The sequence below is a fragment of the Fragaria vesca genome, linkage group LG7 (assembly GCF_000184155.1).
Source record: "Fragaria vesca subsp. vesca linkage group LG7, FraVesHawaii_1.0, whole genome shotgun sequence".
NCBI lineage: Eukaryota > Viridiplantae > Streptophyta > Magnoliopsida > Rosales > Rosaceae > Fragaria > Fragaria vesca.
The window spans coordinates 15,231,949-15,250,002 of record NC_020497.1 but is presented as its reverse complement, the minus strand read 5'-3'; the positions used below and the strand labels follow the sequence as shown (position 1 = coordinate 15,250,002).

General features: G+C 44.9%; 2 non-coding genes and 2 pseudogenes across 2 annotated transcripts; 1 reads left to right on the top strand and 3 right to left on the bottom strand.

The window, feature by feature from the left end:
• Positions 1-1,045: 1,045 nt before the first annotated feature.
• LOC101297671 lies at positions 1,046-2,564 on the bottom strand. Its single transcript, XR_185255.1, has 2 exons — positions 2,312-2,564; positions 1,046-1,369 (listed from the first exon to the last, which is right to left on the bottom strand). It is a non-coding gene; the product is annotated as an uncharacterized LOC101297671 (transcript).
• A 329-nt stretch (positions 2,565-2,893) lies between these two features.
• LOC101298176 lies at positions 2,894-4,273 on the bottom strand (annotated as a pseudogene).
• A 643-nt stretch (positions 4,274-4,916) lies between these two features.
• Positions 4,917-6,575, top strand: LOC101297888 (annotated as a pseudogene).
• A 478-nt stretch (positions 6,576-7,053) lies between these two features.
• Positions 7,054-7,994, bottom strand: LOC101297483. Its single transcript, XR_185254.1, has 2 exons — positions 7,537-7,994; positions 7,054-7,412 (listed from the first exon to the last, which is right to left on the bottom strand). It is a non-coding gene; the product is annotated as an uncharacterized LOC101297483 (transcript).
• Positions 7,995-18,054: the final 10,060 nt, after the last annotated feature.

Below are 18,054 nucleotides of genomic sequence, written 5' to 3'. Positions count from 1 at the left end.
GAGAGAGAGAGAGATTTGCAGTACTTGAGTTTAAGTTCAAGCTCTTCTTTGCTTCACTGAGTTTTTATAAGGTTTGAGGAGTGGTTGCTTGGCAATGAAGGTTTATGTAGATGCCACTTTGCCATTAGAAACAATGACAGAAAGAGTCGTGCAAACCACTTTGCTCTTTTTCTTTTTGTGGGTACAATTTGCTCTTCTTAATTTGCACCATTGCTTGTACCAAAATGATGTAATAAAAGAGCAGAAATCAAGGGTGATGTAAACTTGTGAAGGAAGATGTTTCCCACTTTCCCATACGTTTTTATTTACCTTGGACTAACGATATTCTAACCATAACTGATGGAGTTCTACCTTTAACCACTGTTTGAATAGCACTTACTGAGTTGCTGGTAACTACTTTGTTACTTACTGTATAAAGCTACCTTAGCTAGTAGCTTGGCCAGGGAGAATGGTGTTGCAGATCGGTCCTTTCCAATTTGCATAAGGTTTAATCAATATCAGGCTACGCATGCCAAGAGAGGGAAATTTATGATAAGAATATGATACGTGGGGGGGGGGGGGGGGGGGGATTAGTTGCTTTAGCTAGTATGCTGTCAAGAGAATTTACCTACATCCGAGATCTCAAGCTTGGAACTCTCCTCCCCTAATATCCTTCGATAAAAAGAAACATAACAATAGTTTCTATCAACCTCAATACGAGGATGTAAACTTTACCGGTGCTTCATCAATCTCTAACCATGTGGAACTTTGAGCTAGCAGCTTATGGAGTGCCGAACACTACATAAGGCTTGCGAGGTGAGGGTGTACAAAACCAGGAACCAAGGGAGAGGGGCGAAATGGGATTCCATGTCTGAGATTGTGGAATGTGGGACGAGGCCAAGACGGGGTCAAAACAAAACGAATTTGAGCAAGAAAGAATAAGATAACAGTGGTAATGGGTGCCATGCATATATTGGATATCTCTAGCTCCTCTTCGGATGTTTCTGAGGGCAATCCGGAGTTAACTGGAATTGAAGTAGTGCTTGATATCTCTAAAGCTAGAACTTATAAAGAATCACACACCAACCATCACAGCATTGCTTAGCTTATACATCCAAATACAAGCAGGTCTACTAATAAATGTACATGAACACTGAGGTGTGGAAAGACTGAATGTGATCAGAGAGAACGAGGGGGACTGCTTACTGATCTAACATGTTAACAATGAATATGGTCAAAACAATAGATATTACACCTCAAGAACTATATATGATCATTTGGAAGAAGAAAGGTTAAACCACAAAGATCTAACCTCCTTTGGACTCTTGAAAGTATTTTGCATGTGTCAGTTTCCTTCCTAGGGGTAGTAATTCAGCTCTGACCTGGCCTCCTGTTACAGCAATTCTAATCAGTAATCAAACTCATGAAAAGGTCTGCATCAAAATAAATCAGACACCAATAACTATAAAGGAAGCTTCTTCAACATAATTCTGGGAAGCAAATTTAAAATATACCAAACATATGCATATATCCAAGGAGGAACATTGTCTCAGAATACAATGGACATTCATAAGGACATACCGCCAGAAATCCTTAAAATGAACATGAAATGGGGAATATCAAGCATACAAGTGCCAAAAGGGGAATCCAACTACCCCTGAATTTCAAAATGAACATGAAAAGCAAACCCCTATAACAAAAACCTTCTGTCAAGATCCGGTTGCAAATCAGCTTCAGACAAGGGTCTCCAAGGAGGAACTCCATCAATTACACAACCAACACCACCACCATGGGACTCTCCATAAGTTGTAACACGAAAGTAATTCCCAAAAGTACTCCCAGCTGCCTGCACCTCTGAAATCCACCAGAAAACATTTCCGACACTAAAGTCTTAACTCCTGACTAACTATAATCCCTTACAACCACTCTCCTATTCACTTTCAATCTTCCATTAGAACTAAACGTAATGTTCACGTTATCCGCAGGCACTCAATCTTCAAAACCTCAATATGTTTGCATAATCTAGTCACAAACACACAACAATACCATTGACTTATCATTTTCCAGACAAAAGTTCACAACTTTATGGACTAAACAAGTAAAGATTCATGCTTTTGATACCAAAATTTCCACTTGAACACACATTGCACTAGAAACAACTCCACAACTTACAAAACCCATAAACAACATCCCATTCAATAAAATTCTAACACAAAATGCAAAGAACCAAACTCTACACACACAGCATCATACGTATTCAATGATCCCAATCAAGCTATCAACTTTATATAATAAGACTGAAATGAAACAGAGAGGGATAGAGAAAACTGACGGAGCTTCTTGGAGGGGGAGGAGAGGTTTCGGAGATCAGAGCACAACCCAGAAAGGCGTTCGGTTCTTGAAGCAGAACCCAGAAAGGGTTTGGATGTGAGAGACGAAGAAGCCATTGGATTGGAGCTCACAAAATCTCAGCTCAAACAACAACAACAATGTTGGTTTGAATCGACAATTGTGGAAGAGATTAGCGGGTGGTGTGTTTGGAATAGAAGAAAAGAAAAAGGGAGTAGATGGCACCAACTCACTTCACTCTTCCACTCTTGGGGCTCGCTCGACCTCAACTTGTTTATTTGCTTTGTTTGGTCACTTTGGGGTCTCTCTTTGGTAGGGTAGGAGTGTGTAGGACCGTATGTGAGTAGGAGACGTTTTCGTCTTTATTGGATTACCAATAAAATGAAGGGAAATACAAATGACAAAAGTAGTTTACATTACAATTTAAACAATTAATAATCGTATCAAAAAAAAAAACAATTAACTTCATAATCCTTCAGAATGTTTTGGTACAAAAACAACAAGTGTTACTCGATTATCTACTCTATTTTCCTCAGCTCAACACCTATCTAAATGCAAGAACATTTCAGCCGCGACACCACCACAAAGCCAAGATAAAAAGCACCAAGCACAAAACAAAGGCGGAAGTTAACACCACCAATTTGACCGTCGATATTTTCTGCAGTATATGGCCGCCGGCGGAAGATGTTGGTCCAAACGCACCGTAAGGACGAGGTAAAGTGTATGGATAGTATCCATTCGTCATTGTTCCCGGCGGGGACGGATCATTTGATGCTACCGTAGGGGAAGGAGGTGTCTCTCCCTCTGGCGGTATGTCACCCATATTGGCACAAGCAAGAGCCTTGGTAACGCTAGTAATTCTCGGCTGCACATTATTACACTCGGAAGTAATTTTTTCTTTCTCGTCTCCATTGTACGTGAGGTCAATATCGGACAGCTCCACATTCCGGCACGGTGCGCTGTGACTACAATCGAGTTTGACGAAGACGAGCCCTTAATATTCTTGAAACTCACATCACTAATCTGGACTTTGGATGGAATATTTAACCTACACGACTTGCCTTTATCGCAATAATTCTGGTTGATGAGGATAGGGTTCTTCACATTCACCATGATTATGTCTTCAAAGAGTATATTTGAAGCCACACTTGTTCCAGGAGAATCGGGCCATGTCTTGATTCTTGCGCCATTAGTTGTGCCGGTAAGCGTGCAGTTCTTCACTGTGATACCAACGACTGGTTGTTCGTCCAGGTACTTACCTAGACTGCCTATGCTTATTCCGTGACCTGGTCCACAATTAACGTTGGACACTAGGATTTGGTTGGAGCCGTCGCCGATTGAAACACAATCGTCACCGGTTGCAATGTTCGAGTCGGACACTGTGATTTTGGTCGATTTAGCTATGTGGATTCCGTCGGTGTTGGGGCTCTCTTCGGGTGCTGTGATGGTGACCCTTTGGAACATAATGTTGTTGGAGTCATGAACATTGATGTGGAACTTTGCACTATCCTTGAAAGTAATGTCGCTAACTATAGAATTGTTGACGGTTTTGGAACTTAATATCGACCGGGGTAGAGCCGTGGTGCTGATTCCAAGAAAACTCTCCTTGACCGTCGAAAGTTCCTCCTCCTGACAAGGTGAGCATGTTGATATCCTGAAAGTGAACCCAAGAATCATCAAGTTGGCTACGGTCTTTTGGAGCTTTCAATGTTCCTTGTAGCTGAAACTGTATAGGAGCTTTGCAAGGACCTTCAAATGTTGTTTGTTGCAACAGTTCATATATTCCCGTCGGAACAACAACTGTACTCGTCGACGGTGATTCACACGCATCTGTCCATGCCATTATCAGTGCCTTTGATATATCTGAGTCAGGTTGTCCACCATATTTTGAGCTTGTCACGTCGAAGACAGTGGATTGATCTGCTAAAACGGGAGATGCTAACATTGAGAGGAAAATTATTATTATCAAAATGATTGATTTCAGACCCATGATGAGGATGCAAAGTAAGATTGCAAGACTATGTTTTGGAATACTTTGCGAACTGCAGCTTGTGAATATGTTTATGGTTGTTTGAGTATTTATAGGACTGAATATGAGTGTAAATTCCTAATCCTTTTAGAGGACACCCAAAAATTTGGAAAGTACAAAGGAAACAATAGGCAAGTAGTTGTTTTTCTCCTAGTAGGAATTGGTAAGCTTTTCACTTGTTCTGGTTGTTTTCCTAGTAGAAATCGGTATGTTTTTTTTTTTTGTTGAATTTGAATTTTTTAAGTTTATTTGCTTATCTAGAATGGTACCGTTGAGTCTATACTTACCAAATCCATTGTCAATAATCAGTTTCCCATCTCCCAAAGGAAGTTAATTCACTCGATCAGCAACCAAACATAAATTTGGCTGTTTTCCTCTTGTTATTAGGAACTCTCTGTATTGTAATTCCTCTTAGTTGGATCAGGTATGTATCTTCCTAGTTTTCTATGATTTCCTAGTCCCAATAAGAAGAGTACCCTATAAAAAGGGCAGCTCTAGGCCTAATTTAGTATATCAATCAATCAATCAAAGAAGTTACATATTGAAAGCTCTTGAAGTGATGAAATCTCTACTGTTAATACATCTTGTGGTCTGCTTACTACTCATTGGAGGGGGCGACAGCAGAAAGGAACTCGAGCGTTCCGCACCCTCCTTGGAGTACAATGCCATGAGCTGCAGAGCTCACAGCTTTTCGATCACCGATTTCGGAGCAGCAGGAGACGGCAAGACATCAAACACAAAGGCCTTTCAAGCTGCAATTGACCACCTGAGCCAGTTCTCAACCCAAGGCGGTGCTCAGCTTGACGTTCCGGCCGGGAAGTACTTAACCGGTAGCTTCAACCTCACCAGCCACTTGACTCTTTACCTCCACAAAGAGGCTGTTCTCCTCGGTTCTTAAGACCCCCAAGAATGGCCGGTGCTCAAACCACTCCCGTCTTACGGCAGAGGAAGGGACGCACCAGGTGGACGCTACGCCAGCCTCATATTCGGAACCAACCTCACCGACGTGGTCATCACCGGAGACAACGGCACCATCGACGGCCAAGGTGAATTGTGGTGGAGCAAGTTCCACAGTAAAAAGTTAGAGTACACCCGCCCGTACCTGATTGAGATCATGTTCTCCACCAACGTGCAAATATCTCATCTCACTCTTTTGAACTCTCCATCATGGAATGTACATCCCATTTACAGCAGCGGTATACTAGTGCAAGGACTGACCATCTTAGCTCCAGTGAGGTCACCGAACACAGATGGAGTTAATCGGGATTCATGCACAAATGTTAAGATTGAGGACTGCTACATTGTCTCCGGCGACGACTGTGTGGCGGTGAAGAGCGGTTGGGACCAGTACGGCGTGTCGTTTGGTATGCCCACCAAGCAACTAGTGATCAGAAGACTTACTTGTGTTTCGCCTTACAGTGCTGCCATTGCGTTGGGGAGTGAGATGTCGGAAGGTATTGAAGATGTCAGAGCAGAAGACATTGTGGCCGTTGAGACTGAATCCGGGGTGAGGATCAAGACGGCTATGGGGCGAGGAGGGTACGTGAGGAGAATGGAAATGCACACCATGAAGTGGGCGTTTAAAATGAGCGGTGATTATGTGAAAATTATACAGCGCACCCGGTGCGCCGCGCACCCGTCCATCTCCGTCGTTCATTTTGAAAAAGTCAAGAGTCCGCGTCAAATGGACGGCGGAGATGGACGGGTGCGCTGAATACGCTCTCGTGATTATGGGTCGCATGCTGATGATGGCTATGATAAGAATGCGTTTCCTGAGATCAAAGGGATTCGATATAGGGATGTGGTGGCGGATAATGTGACCATGGTGGCGAAACTGGAGGGCATAGCCGGCCACCCATTTACAGGGATTTGCATGTCGAATGTGACAGTTACATTGGCTGCAAAGGCCAAGAAGCAGCCGTGGAGCTGTGCTGATGTTGAGGGGGTTGCAAGGGGCGTGACGCCAAGGCCGTGTGATTTGCTACGTGATGATGATTCTGTTGCCAGTGGTGGGTGTGATTTTCCTGTGGATGTCTTACCAATTGACACGGTGGAGATGAAAACATGTAGTTATGGTTCATCTCCTGGTCGTCCTTCTATGAGTTCGTCTGATGTGCCATTGCCCCCTAAGAATAATGCAAGCACCGCTGCTGAGATTAGGTTTGGCTTCGCTTTTGGTTGCCTTCTTCTGGCCATCACGAACAATCATATGTATTAATCAACTTCATTTTATAATGTTTCTATAAATTGTTCTTTCAAGTGTTCAATTCTGTACAAAACTACAAATCACAGATCAGTAACTACATGATTTTAACGGTTTTATGGAATAGTAAACAAAGATGAATGCTGTCATGATGAATGCTCGATTTCTTTTCCTCTGCCTCATGAATCTTGATCAAGGTGTTTTTATTTTTAACATCGAGTAGACCCTCGTGACAATTTCCTCTTTTTACATACCGTTTAACCCAAAAGACCAAATCAAAGGAGTGGCTATTATTGTGCTTCAACTCTTTTCTATGAATTAGTTCCCATATTTATTGTGCTTCAACTCTTTTCTGAGAATAAGTTCCCATATTTATCTTAACTTGTTGCTTACCAGCCAATTTCTGGGTTAACTAGCAACTTCACCTTAAGCAAGCATTCTTCCATTCGTCACTTCCCTCATGTGGAAGCTCATCATGCTGACGTTAAAAACAAACCCTTAGGACTAGAGGCTCGCTAACGGCTTATAATCTTTGATTTTGTACGTCAAACTATACCAGCAAGCATGCTGAATGCCTACAGCAGCCTTCTGATTCTGACTTTGTAGCAACTCTTATAATCCTTGAGAGCTCAGATTCATTACCACCATCTAATTAACTTTCATAAAAGAGCTTGAAACATAGACCATCTGGGAGGGCAAGTTAAGGTAAATACGAAGAATCAATGGAATTGAGGAAGCAGCCAAAAGTCTCACAGCTCGAGTCTTTTTTGCTACCAAGTAAAAGAATGATGAGATTATAAGAAACATATTAGAAGATCAACTATCATCAGATTTTCAGCTTGATCCTTTTCACTGAAATAGAGAATGCAAGGGAAAGAAGAAATTCAAAATCTTAGGAGAAGCACGTTGTAAAATATATATATATATATATATATGCTGAAATTCTTTTAATCCGTTAAAATAGAAGAGATTTTACCTATACTGCAGCTGTAGTTTACGTTGTTCATCTTCCTCTGGTGTGGCACCATGAGCTACAGTACCCTTAATGGGCTTTGCTTCAAGTACACCATTTCTATCCAATTGTAAGAAACGCTCTGGGGAACAGCAGATAGATAGGTCTTCATCTGAAAAATTGAGCTGGGCAGCATATGGTGCTGGATTCTTTTCTCTTAAATGAAGGTAAAGTCCCCAATTCTCTTTCTCATCTGAGTTGTCAGACACAATTCATAACTTTCACCGTCTTTAAAGTTGGCTTCTTTCCCTCCCCTGTAGCAGAAGCTTTTAAGTTGAGAAGCTTCTGTTCTGTATCATCCAACCATGGTGTCAAAGGTCTGCATGCTTCGTCTACAGACAGTATGTATATTTGGCGATCAATAACTACAAGGTTATCAGCAAAGAAAAGCAAGCATCTGGAGTCTGGGATCTGTGGCGATTAGAACCCACACCACATTCAACTTTAGTGTTATACCTGCATTGCAGAAATCATCAAGCATTAGTGATCTAACATGATAGCCATGTAGAAAATCCATGGACATTAAATAATATGGTGTGCTAGTAATAGACAATTCATGCAGACACCAAGATTGTGATCACTTCTACAACCTCAATCAAAAAGGACCACTAAACAGTTGAGTGGATATCTGTTCCTAAAGTGATTATCTTCGGAGCAAATTATCAATCAGTGTGTCCATTAATTAACTGATGTTCAATCAACTACCCATGAGCACCATTTTTCTTTTCATTCCTTGCATTACTCTAAGTAGTTTTCTTTTGAGAAGCTATAGTCATTGTTAACAGTGGACTTTATAGTCATGTACTCAGTTAATATATATCTTCCGGAAAAATCTTGTCACACATGCATCTATGACATTTTGATTTAGAGTACTTACAATGAAAAATACAAAAAACAAGTACCTGATGTCCAAAGCAAACACCCAAAATAGGAATATTCCAGCAGTCAAGCAGCACCTGAAGACATATTCCTGAGAGATTCAAATAGTTTCTATTTTCTAATGAAACAATCATAAAATAACTTTCAAACAGTAAAAGCAAGGACAAAAGGAGCTGCAAACAGGAAGAAAACAGAAGGCCACAGAATTCAAATGCATGCATCTTAAAACAGCAACAGGATGCAGGTCACCGAAAGAATAAAAGAGATAATCGCTTAAGGGAGAACAGATGTATGATTGTGTACATGTGATATTAAGTACCCAGAGACCAAATAAATTGTGCAAAGGGACAGAAATCGAATGACTGAACATCGTTCTCATAATGCAAGTGGTGCCAAACATCATTACTGCCCTACCAGGAACGAAGACATCTCCCAACGCCTACCAGAATAGTATGTAAAATTATGTACTTTTCAATAGAATGGTGGAATGTATACATTTACTATTTCCTTTATGTCATGCAAACAAAGTATGCACCATACTTAAACCATGAAATATAAATATTGCTCTTTTAGGATAAAATTGAGGTTGTCAGCTCTGCAGAACAGGAAGGATAACTGGACCTCCTGTTTCTGTCTTTGGCCTCAATCAAATGCCATTTATGAGTAGCAAATGATGCAAAAAAGAAAAAGGAAGTTTCACAACAGCATAACAGTGCTTGCAATCAATGCTGCATTCTGCTATAACACGGGATAAGGATGGTACTAGCGTGAAAAGGGGCAAATTCATTTATCTCTCACCTATGTTCGCTGGGCATGTAGGAGAACCAAGTCCAGGTGATATAACAATGTTATCAAATGCATTTTCTTCATACATGTAATGGCAAACATCTTTCCATGCAACCCATCATTTCACACCACAACAAGAGGTCCTGGCACAATTATAAGCCAACTGTCAGAATAGTAACACTAAAGGAACAAAATCAAATTTTTATTCCGGCACAACTGAGTAAATATAGGTATGCTACATTCCTATCTTATGGATCATTTTATTAGAAGAAGAAATATACCACTTTTTTAAACCAAGACAGACCATTTTTCCTGTAACAAGCAATTTTCCTATCTCCTTATGGTTATATTTGTACCAAGATGAACATGCTTAATATTGTCATTTGCTCGGTGTAAACTACATCAGGACACATTAGGAGAATCTATCGATTTAGCATGCAAACATTGAATATCATATGGCAATTCATATAAAATAAAGATATCAGATAAATCAGAGATTATCAGAGCAGGTTATAAATGATAAGAATACAGATAAGTACGTAAATAGGTACAAAGAAAAAGGGAGGGACAGAGAGCTCACATACAACCATTAATGACAGACAGCTCCCGGTATATATTGTATGTGTAGCTATCATAGTTGTCAATCAATAATGTCCTCACAAATTCCAACTTCTGACCAGGTTCCTCTAGTTGTTTCTTTCCCACACACGATTCCTTTATTCGCCAATGCATCAAATTGCTAGATACCACCAGCCCTTTAGTATCATGGTTCGATGCTTGAGCATTCTCCTTCTTAACAAAATAATCAACCTTCACTGGCAGTCCAGGCGCTAACATATTCTTGCTTATACATCGGGGAAACCCCTCAACCAAAGGACATCTGAGCTCAGATGATGACGAACACAAGGTAAATTCATATTTGTTTTCAGTGGAGACTATTAAGACTGTGCATCACAGCACTCCTGCAACACAGCAATGCACACAATTAGCTGTGCCACCTATAATTCAGTATGCTATGCAAAACAATTTGGGGCTTTCGTCTTCAGTTTCTCTATACACCTACATGTATTTATCAAGCAGAGCAAATCCACTCATATTGAGGCAAACCAGGGTAGAGCTAAATCCACTAATATACTAAACCAAAGTAACTGAACAAATTTTCAATTCTGTCAAGCTTTAAATCCATCAGAAAACCTAATCGTCTACAATGCGAGAAAATCAACAATGCAGATAGAGAAATTCAGCATTCCAAATTTAAAAAACAGCAGCTGGAGACCCACCCTGCATCAGCCAAGCGTAGCTGGAGACCCACCAGCAACTCATTGCAGGCAATGCAACGGCGAAGAACACCTTAACCAAGAGTACATGACTATGTGACAGCATGAATTCCAATTCTGCTTCCTACCCAATTACCCATATTTGCTCTTCCGAAACCCCATACCTTAGCTTCGGCCTGGGCTTCTTATAGAAGTTGCAAATTGGATGGTGGCATCGGTTTCCCCTGGTTAGGCTTGGGGCAATCACTTTGAGTTTCCTCTGTACTTTGACGATTACCAAATCAAGTTTTTGGCTTCTCTCTGCTTATGGTTGACAATCACTTGCATTTTCATTTTTCAGTTTTGCTTTTTACCTCACAATTCCAATTGTATTTGTATGCATTCCCAAATGAAATGAAAGACGCTAGTGTACTCTGAGAGTTGAGACATGGACAAGAGTAACCTTTGCTTTTTTTTTACACATTCACTATACAAAAAGGGAGACCGAAGTTGGTTTTGTGACGGAAGTGAAAAGGTAATTAGCTCGTTTTAACTGTCCTAGCGAGGCGCGCGTGCGTGGGTGAGCAAGTCGAGGACTACTTCTGCTTCCTCTACTTCACCATATTTCTTTCGACCTAGATGTAGAGGATGAGTTTTTTCCGTTTCGGCTTCGGCTAATTACACATTTGAAGATGCAAATAACGACTACCCACAGTGTTCTATGCCTGTTGGTGAATGGTTTGAATCACTCTCGAGGCTCAGTTACATATCTTTCTTCTTCTTTTTTGCTTAATCAACTTTTAGCTAGTAGTTCTTAATCGGATGTGTGCTTTGGACTCTGTTAATTGTCCTTCGATTGATTTGAACTGTAGGTTAGGAGTTTGATTTGGTTGATAGAGGCTATGAATTTGTACTTTTGTGACATTCTGGTTGATTGATGGTAGGGGTTTGTGGTGTTTTGTTTGAATGGAACGAGAAAATTGAGATGTTTGCTGTATGGCTAAAAATTGGGTCAATGGATACCCAATGCTATGAGGTAGAGGTTAAATCCTGAATTGATGAGAGTTTCTTTTTTCATAGGACATAAAACCCTGAATTGCTTACATGCACTTTCTTGCATTTGAAGACTTTACAGAACAAGTTTTACTGATGATTCCGTCCTCACAATCTTAGTATTTTTCTTATTTATCAGCATTACTATTCTCATTAGTCATCTATATGAGAAAGTGTGAGGGTGGGTATGTATTTTACTGTAACTGAGGAGTATGAGTAAAGCTTGAGGTTGAGTATGTTTGAGGTTCAGAATCTTGTAGCAGTGGTTAGAAGGATTGGTAGTGAAATTTGATAGGAAATATGAACTAAAGTATGGTATTAAGATGTATGTATGACTACAGGGTGTTCATGACTACATTGCACTTTTAATTCTCTTTTGGGCTGAGGCCAAGTTCTATGTCACCCAATGACCATACGCCTTGAGTGGAAGAGTGGTTTAGTAATAATGAGAACCCATATGGATAGTGACTTCTCAGTAACCAGCAACCCTTTGGGTGAATAAGGAGTTGTGTAGCTGTCCCAATTACTTGATTAAGCTCTAGTTCACGTTGTTTTGGCCACGCGTCTCAGCAGGGGCAGAGTCGGAACTCCGGTGACTCAAAAGTAAAGAGAAGAAGATTTGCGGGGCGTGCCACCGTGCGGACGCGGAACGAGAACGGTGCGCGTTCTTGACTTCTAATCAGGCGAAGTAGAGCTCTGGTGTCACCTCGCGGGCGAGGAATTATGAGCAAACTATCTAGTCACCTGTGAATCGATACTCACTGTTCGAAGCGAGCAGAGCAACAATTAGGGAGGAGAGGCGAGTCCAGACGGGCTCTGAGATCTAAGGCGAGGTGCACTTAGAACTTAGGGTTTCGAGGATGCTCGAGGATTTGTACTTGTTTTGTATGATTGATTGTGTGTCTTTGATTTGTGTCAAGCTCCCTTATATAGCAATTCGCATAGACCTAATCACAATCCATTCGGACTCAGCAATTAGAAGTCCACAAGGATACGACCAGCTCGCGAGCCGCGCGATCCGTGCAACACGTGTCCAGAACAGACCTCGCCTAGATCTCGCTCACAGCCCCGCATCATCTTACTGTAGCGTCGTACGCGAACTCGAACACTAAGCGATCCTATCCCGCGGAGTACTACAGTCCATTTCTAACTCTACCTCGCCATGCACTGTAGAATCCTACACGAACTGAAACAAAGGATCCCGCGAGGACATCGAATCCCGCGGGGTATCGGAATCCTTGCAAAACTCCAGCTCGCGTGTTGCCAGACTTCGCCACCCTTCGTGGGCTTCGCATTAAAAAATGGCCACAGGTACTGGCCCAAATGTTATCCAAAACGTACCCCGAGTCTTGGACCAAAAATACCCACTGGGCTCAAACATTGCCCCCTAGGCCTTGAGCTTAATCCATTTCGCAACGGATAAGCGAAAAGGCCTAAATGAGCCATTTACGGGAATTCGCAATTCAAAAGGTGCTGACGTTTCGTCATCATCGCCTCCCTTCATCATTGCGACTGTTTGAAATTTGAAACGCGCTGACGTTTCGGTCGTCATCGCGTCTCCTCATTACGGCTACTGATTGAAAAGACTTTACGGTCCGTCTCCTTTATAAACCTCGATGCGGGTCCCCACATCTCACCATCGCTTCCCAATCAAACTTTTCCCTTTTTTCTGCAACCAACAGAACTTCACCACCAGACTCACTCCGCCCAGAAACAATGGCTCCCAAACCAACTGCTAACAATCCAAACCTTAACCTCACGGCGGCGAGTTCTTGGTCGACCGGCCTCGCTCGCCGTTTTGCCAACAACCCTCCTCAAGGAACACCCATCTATTTCCTTGAAATAGGGGCAGCCCTGCTCGGTCCGACTCCTTCACAACCTCCGTTCGCCGCTGATCTGAACCACTATACCGCCTCCGTGCGCCGACCAATCCTTGCCCAGCGTCGCGAACCGGGAAACTTCGCCTCCTGGTTTCACCAAGCCCGCTCTCATACAAATATCCGGGTCGGGGAATGGCCCAGCGTCACCGCGGAGGACCGGGCATGGTACACGGCTCGCCTCCAGACCGACCAAGCGATCTGGGAAGCAACCGGCATCAACGAAGCCATTGCCTTGAGCTTCTCACTGCCTCCTCATGCTGATCGAGCACCCATTGCTGCCGCGACCTGCTTATGGAACGGTGCCACCAACACTTTCGATTTTCCTTTCGGGCAAATGGGCATTTCTCTACTGGACATCCTCGCCATCACCGGGCTGTCGATTCATGCAAAGCCATATGCGCCAGGAGACTTTGCATCGACCGAGTTTACGCACTCCTGTAACCTGGGGGCCCGCCGCGCCCTGAAAGGCTCGTATGGAGTATGGAGGAAGTTCTACATCAGCCATGCAGAACAACACGAAGGAGGTATCGCTTTCCTTGAGTACTGGCTTGATAAATTCATATTCTGTGGCAGTGCTCATAAACCTACAGGGAAATGGACAAAGCTGGCCGAGGCACTCTACAATGGAATCGAAGTAGGGCTAGGGCAGCCCGTGCTGGGCGCGCTCTACCGGACCCTGCACATGCTGTCCCTAAGACCCTTCCATCTCTCTGCTGGCCCTCTGTGGATCCTGGATTTATAGACGCAACTGTACTTCCCGCTCTTCCGGCGAGCCCCGCTGGAATTCCTGCCCGAGGACCAACTGTTTGGCTTCGCGGTGTGCAGGAACGCTGCGAACCGGACTCCCCTGTCCTTCTTCGCCAGCCTCTCCATCCTGTACAACCAACTCGAACCGCCTCCCACCACAGACATGATGGTTCGCCGGCGCCACCCTGAAGTCTTATCAACGGGCTTCTTCCCGCGCTCTGATTCGGATTTAGACGCCAAGACAGTCTTCATGAGAGCATCCTCATGCTGCGACCTTCAGCTCGCCGAGGATGAACAAGGCTTCGAGCTATATGCCCCCAACCACTTCGCCAGACAACTCGGCTTCTTTCAAGGGATCCCTTATCCACTCTTCCATTCGGTGAACAAGTACACCTCCTGGAAGAAGATTGGCGAGTCCGACCGGGTCACCCCGCTGCAGAACATTTTCCCTCTCACTCCTGACTTGCTCGAGATCGAGCCTTCACTGGGCGTTGACCCCGCCTATCTTTCTTGGTGGCGATCTTTGTCCGACAACCATTGGGGGTTCCTAGATGATGCTGTCTTTGCTGCCATCTTTTATCCCCTATACGACACTTTGGGCGAGTCAGATCGCGTCATTCTTGATGCCCAGCGCGACCGTGAAGAGAGCGGTTCAAAGGCTGCGACAGGGTCTAGGCCTGCGCTCCCACCAGTTCCCGCTACTCGTCGCTCGACGGGGATCGTCATTCGAGAACGCGATCCCACACCCGAGGTATGCCACTAACTGTGTAAATTCCATACCGCCTTTACCACCTCGACGAAATGTTTCCTCCTAACTTTCCTGTCTATCTTTACAGTCTGCCCCCCGCCGGAGAACTATCAGAAGACCTGAGGGTGCCGGAGACAAAGGAAAAGCACATGCCCAAGAGGAACCCGCGGCGGGCCATGACGGTAAGACCGCTCCCGTCGTTACCCAGCCAACGAGCGGCGAAAGCTCGCGGAAGCGCCCTATCGAGGACGAAGAAAAGCTGCTAGAGGATGAACGATATCGGCAAGAGCACGCCTTGGTAAGCGACCCTTCTTCGAACCAAACTCCTTAAAGCCAACAAACGATTTGCTAACCTTGCCTTTGACAGGTTCGCCGCTGCATCCGACCTCGCCTCGCTGTCATTGAAGGAGCAACAGCGATAGTTGAAGTCCCAGCCTCGGAACCAATCGTCGGGGATCAAATCATGGTTACAGAGGAAGTCGCAGTGCGACCCCCTTCTCCAACCGACGCTCTAGACGAAACTGGCCCGCCTCCAGAGCCTACCTCGGCTCCTACTCAAGATGAAGATCTCGGCCAGACCACCCTGCTTTCTGATTTTGCTGCCCCCTCGGCGGTTCCGCCAAAGGACTTCCAACCGGTGCTTGAGCTCTCTCCTCTGCAACCAGACTCAGCGGCTCAGACCACCGAAGAACCGACAGTCCCTACTCGGTTTGAGGTCCCACCGCCTGTTCCAGAGATTGAGGCAGTTGCAGAGGTTGAACCAACCACTCCGGCCCCAACGAGAACATCTGGCGAGGCGGCTTCTTCTTTGGCTACCCGGACCGCCCCTCCTGCCGATCCAGAGCCCATTCGCCTGGCCTGGGCTTTCTTTCACGGGTTACTGCGCCAAGGTCCCCACATGAACGTATTCGACTTGGTGAGGCGCGCCCGCGAGGCCCATGAAGCTCTGATTCGGCACCTCGTTGGGAGCAACCCTGCTCTAGACCATGTGTTGGAACTCACCGACGCTGTCGAGCTGCAGGCTCGTCGAGTTCAAGATGTCGGTGCCCAGTCGGCTGCTCACGAGAAAGTCCGCCAAGCCTTAGACGATCAGATGGCAGCCCTTTTAGCCGAGCTTGATGACGCTGAAATCCCTGAGGCATCTTCAGAGAACCCATGCACTGTCTATGCTCGGCAAATGGAGGACCTGGAGGCTCAAATAGCGGAGCTGCAAGCTCAGCTTGCTCAAGCTCGCCAGAACCTGGCCCGAGCTGAAGAGGCAGAAACCCGTGTGCAGGCCGCGGAAGAGACCTAGGAAGCTTTGGACTCGGCTGCTGCTGCTGCCGACGAAGCCCAAGCCCAGGCAGATGTTGAAGAGTTGGCCTTAGAAGGCCTTCTCATAGATTTGTATAGGGCCTCTAGGCGGGTTTAGGCCCGATCAGCGCTTTGCCCCCTTTGAACGAACCTTTTATAATATTATTATTAAATTAAATCTTTCCCGCTCTTGTCAATTCTTGTGTAAGAACTGCCTTCCCAGGAAAAAATCTTCTTCCAAGATTTGGTGGGGGTTTCCAATGCAACTATTCGCTTGGAACGCGGGTAGTCATTATGGAACAACGCGTCCGACCTTATCTCCAAAGCTCATATCTCGGAGCAAATCGCTGCATGGAGGACATCTGTTGAAAGGAAAATTACCCTTCTCACCTATAAAAAGAAACGCTTGGCCGGGGCGAAGTACCAGTTAAGTCTTTGCCCCCTTGCCATGGGCTCTTATACCCTTCTGTACATCCTCTTGTCCCTTCTTAAAGCAAAGCCCCCACCTCACATTTTCACTCTTCGTTTTTTCTGATTCTGAAAATCTACTCTCAGGTCAAGCCTTTGTTTGGACGAACTAATGGTTGGGTACCTTTTGCCTTGCACCGGCTATTCTGTCCAAATGTGAGGCTCTCGAGGCTCCGCATCCGCTTGCGCTTCAGGTTCTGGTCAGTGCCTTTCAAGCACCTTCCAGGCATGACCGGTAGCATGAGGGACGCTGGTCCAGTGGACCTCTAGCTTCCCAACAATTTGTCTTAGGTCCGGGCCGGTGTCAAGGCTCGTGCTGGTCCAAAGAAGCGGGACATTTGCCAACTTTAAACGAAGGATGCGGCGGCAGTCTCTTCTTCAACCCTGCAAGATATGCGGGTTGAGGCTTCCAATATCTGTAGATCTATGCCTTTGTTTGTAAACATAGTCTAATTTCACCCTTTCTGTCAATGTAGTTGCTTCGGCCGCAAAGCCGATGTTCGAAACTTGTATTGAAACAACGCCAAAAAGGGCAAAATAAATGAATTTATTGTTTTTTAGGGCCTCTGGAATAGGCCCCAATCTTGTATTGGCATTTGCGTTTAGACTTTGCACGTTTACAGAAAATGAAGAAAAATAGAGTTATCCTTATTTAGGACCTCTGGAATAGGCCCCAATCTTATACTGCCCTTTTTAGGCTGGTATGTTAAAACGTACTCTATCAGTCTTCTATCCCGGGTTGCCCCCTAGTGTTAGGCGGCGGAGCGAGAACGCGATGGCGCGTAGCACTATTGACAGTGGCGATGGGGCTTAGGGGAGGTGGAGGATCCTCGCGTTCCCAAACTCCTGTAATGTGGCGCTTGAGGAAGCGACCATTAATAGGATTGTGATGAATAGTCCCGTCCAAGTCGCGCAGGTGGTATGCCCCCTTGGGAAGTATACGATGAATAATAAAGGGGCCTTCCCATCGAGCGGACCACTTGCCCCGACCATCGGTTTTTTCCCCAAGTGGGAGTACCGCGCGCCACACTTTCTGGCCCTCAGCATAGCTCCGTCCGCGCGTGACCTTATCATACGAACGTGCGATGCGTTGTTTCTCGAGGACAAGATTGTTGAAAGCGGTGACGCGGTGCTCGTCAAGATCTTCAAGCTCCTGCCACATGGCTTGGACGTAATCCTCGCCAAGTAGTTGGTGCTGTTCCTGAACGCGGAGTGAAGCGATATTGATCTCAAGGGGAAGGACGGCATCATGACCGTACATGAGAGCGTACGGGGTGGTATCCGGTCGGGCCGCGCTTTGAAGTGCGGTAGGCCCACAAGGTGTGGTAGAGTTCCTCATGCCAGACACGCGGGTTCAACTCCAACATCTTGC